The sequence below is a fragment of the Ostrinia nubilalis genome, chromosome 16 (assembly GCF_963855985.1).
Source record: "Ostrinia nubilalis chromosome 16, ilOstNubi1.1, whole genome shotgun sequence".
In the NCBI taxonomy this organism is placed as follows: Eukaryota; Metazoa; Arthropoda; class Insecta; order Lepidoptera; family Crambidae; genus Ostrinia; species Ostrinia nubilalis.
This window is the reverse complement of record NC_087103.1, coordinates 3,417,091-3,421,271: the sequence shown is the minus strand read 5'-3', so window position 1 is coordinate 3,421,271 and position 4,181 is coordinate 3,417,091.

The window sequence follows — 4,181 nt, the reverse complement described above, 5'->3', positions numbered from 1 at the left end:
GGTATTGTTTTTTGATTTTGATCAATTTTACGCTATATTTCGGTGGTTTATCAACAGTGTGGACGGCCTACACTACGTTCACAATTTCGTCTATACCCTACAAGTGTATTCTACGTTTCTCCAACAAATATAGCTGTTTCACTGCCTCTTGACATTGCTGTATTTTTAGACTTGCTATTTCAAAGTATTCATTAGAATATCCTGAACCTGTTTATTTATTTTAGAAAATATAAAGCGTCGACTTTATAAGCTTCACAATAATTTGAAGCAATTACACGCTCCACCTCATTGGTCAACAGAGCAGAAAAACGCTACATTTGTCAAGGTGTGGTCTCTATTCAAGATCCCTTTTATTCCGTCAGTTCTCTGACAGCTAAGTATACTTCTTGAGTTTGCTCCATTTTTGAGCTAAATATGTCTTTTATCGAATTACCTCATTTCCAATATTTCCTGACCGATACTTCCAGCATCGTCTTTTCCAAGACTTCAACAATAAGTGACATAAGAGTTGTTAATCAAAATAAACAACTAACCTCACTTAACAGCAATCAAGTTATGAAGCAATTAAAATCCATGTATCACTTTGATCCACACACGCAGTTTATGAATATTAGAATGGCCGACAACTAAGCGTTTTATTATTCTTTAGGGCAGCGTTATTATTTTTAACGCGTGAATAAAACATAATCTAGATGCTGAGTGTTTACCCTCAAAATTAACGAGGGACACTTCTAATTTGCGTTTCGTTGGAAAATAAATATTCTGGACGTGAGAATAATGTATATTTAAATGCGGGTGTGTAATTGTAAAATAATTAACTTAACTGGCATTTTGATTACGGTTTCTTCTACATGTCATAAAAGGCTATTGTTATTTTTATTATGAAACTTTTGCAAATAAATTAATAATACTAATCTAACCTCTACTAAAAAGCGCGAGGTTGACCGATGACCTCATATAAAGGCAACAGGAAGGCGCTGGATGCAGGCCGCTACCAACCGGCCGGCTATATGGAAATTATTGAGGGAGGCCTATGTCCAGCAGTAGACATCCTGTGGCTAAAATGGTCCTGATGATGATGACCTAACCCATATTTTCTGTTCGATTGTCATAGAGACTCTAACATTAATCTCATTATTAATTTGCAATAAAGATGGTTTTCTAGAAAATAGAGATTTGACATCTCGTAGAAAAGTGTGTGTAGACGGCCTTATAGGTACACAAGATTCCATTGGAGTAGCCTATACGATTATTATGAACGCCTAAGCGAAGATTTAGTCTAAAACATAATTATAATAAAGCTGATGGATCACTAATAATTTATTAAGTCTATTAGTAAACCTCATTACTAAAAGAATTAATTGAGATTGAAAAATTCAAAGCCTAAAAAATAAATTCTTCAGGATTAACGCCACTAATTTGTATGAGATCCATGATTAAAGTTAGTCTAAAGAAAATTCTAGAGTTCCAGCGGCACTGGTCATTAAGGGAACTTCGCCGTCAGGTCCCAGGGGATAGCGGCGACAACCGAATGCTACGTTGACCTGGTTTCCCTGGGCTGTTTAACCATATCGAAATTAAAACTTTTGTTGTAATATTCATAAGTTTTCTGTGGCTTTACGTCCAATGATGAAAACTAAGCTATGCTGTTTAGGATTGCCGCCATATATCTCGTAATTTAACACTCTTTGATATTGTCGTCGAAAGCGCACCAAATTGTAGCGGCTGGTGCGTTTTCGACTTTTTGTGGTTATATTGTAGATGTAGATTTTTGTTGCAATATAACACGTATTGGAAGTAAATAAGATCTCGCAATGTTGAGTTTGCTTGAGTATTATGACGTGTTTTATTATGTTTGTCAAGTCTTTCCAACCAGGGTGGTGAGGGTGAGTATGGGCCAAATCCTCCATTACCTTTGGTAGTAGGTAGAGATTAGGTAGTGTTCCTGCAGTGGATACCAATTGAGGATGATTAGGTATAAATGTGTTTCTTTAAATCGTCTGTAATTTAAATTAACCTTCCACAATCTTTGTATGATGGAGTCTTTATCTGATAGGTTCATCTGATACACATTTTCAGATTTTTGAAAATTTATTAAATAATATTAAAGCTCCTCCAAAAGTAAGAATATTATCAGCTCACTTAAATTCCGAGCATTATTCGAAACATACGAGTGTTATGTAATTTTATTTTATATTATTAAAATTGCTCCATTTTTGCTCTGTTAACTGAACTCACTTGAACCGACAAAGAGATTCACAATCGCATCAAAAACAATCAAAGTTAATCGAAATGAGCCTCTTGTTTCGCTTCTCATTACTTCCTTTTTATCCCAATAACAAAGATTTGCATTCCACCAGTAATCGCTTAAACTACCTACTTTTAAACGAGTTCGCAGATCTACCAAATTGAAAAATAACTGGGCGTCCTTACGATAAATTTCAACTCAAAAGTTTTCGTGTAATCGTTCGCGAGACGGAATTTCGGTCTTCTAAGCACAGTTTTATATTCTTGGTTATTGCGAGCGAATGGAGAAGGCTTTGATCGTTAGATGTTTGAAATTAACTTGATAACAGGGTCATAGTGAACTGTTTCTTTGCGTAAAGGTATAACGTTGCTCCGTGCGTGGGATGCCAGGCGGAGTTTTGTGTGGAGAGAGTTGTCGCAATGCTAAGTCCCATATTAAGAGTACCTTATTTGTACCAAGTAGCAATGTGAATGTATGTAACAGTGACAGCACGTCAAGCTAAAAACTGTAGCAGCATGATACAATGATGATAGAGCCGATTTTGCGTAATGTAATAGACTAATTTACTGCCGACTGATCTTAAAATACATAAACATCATTAGTGAATTTACTAGTCTTTGTTTGTACCTATATTAGTGTCTTTTAACGTACTTGCGAAGAGCTTCACAAACTATGCGGTAAAAAGACTTGCGTGAAGGTTAAACCCACACGACTGTAGATGAATAAGAAGTTTTTTGAGTTATCTACAGTTTTATTTTAAACAAAAATACCTTTTCGGACTGCCGCATCCATCGTGAAACCTTCATTAAAAGCATCGATTACAATTCAACAGAAACTCATGCCAAAAATAAAACGGTTCCTTTAATGCTATAAATATTATTATAATTCGAAGCAAAATTTCCATTCCGATATTATTCCAGAAACATCGTCAAAATGCTTCCGCAAATGACGGGCCGGTAAAATAGGGGCTTCCCCTGACAATTGGAATAACGTTTTTCATTACTTTGAGTGGTACAAAAACTAGTTTCACTAAGAGGATATCGGAAAAAATAATACAGATCCAATCTATTGTGTATTCTGAGAAAATATTAAGAAAAGACCCGTTTTGACAGTCCTATTACAATGCCGGGCATTTTTTGTGTTTTCTTTTAATATTGCGGGGAATGGGTCTCATCGGTATTTGGGGTTAAATGGAAGTGGTCTAATTGTTTATTTATGGTTTAATACTTAGAAAAACTTATCTATTATTACGCTCAAGAAATCTATAATTAAAAAGGTTGAAGTTTGTATCATCATCATTATCATTTCAGCCATAGGACGTCCACTGCTGAACATAGGCCTCCCCCTGCATCCAGCGCTTCCCTGCTACCTTTACGATGTCGACGGTCCACCTTGTAGGTGGACGTCCCACGCTGCGTTTTCCGTTGAAGTTTGAATGGGTGAATTTATTGTTATCACACAAAATCGACGAGTATGAGACGGTCTTGACATATTTTTTTTTAATTTCATAGCTTTTAAACATCAGCTTATAATGTTTATAAAAATAGAGGCTGACGAAGTTATTTTCACCAGTCGATGACTTCCGCAACTTAATTTTAACATTAGATTTCTCTGAATCTTGTAGACAATCTTACCTACAGTCGTAATGGATGTTAAAATCAAAGTTAAGAGCGTATGAACAGTTTCATTATGAGGTACATTGAGAAAACAAAGGAACTATCGCATTTATAATATTCGCGATATTAAATTCAAAACAAGAAACATCAGAGAATAGCACTATTCCAAAGCGTTATCTGCTCCTTTTTACCCCGAAAATATACAGTTCCCGAGATACGCGATACCTCGTTACCCTAGCCAAATATCCAGTTCTACACCGTAGGGGAGACCGAGGAGAGTTGTAACAGAGAAGAGTTCTAACATAGTCGATTTTTGG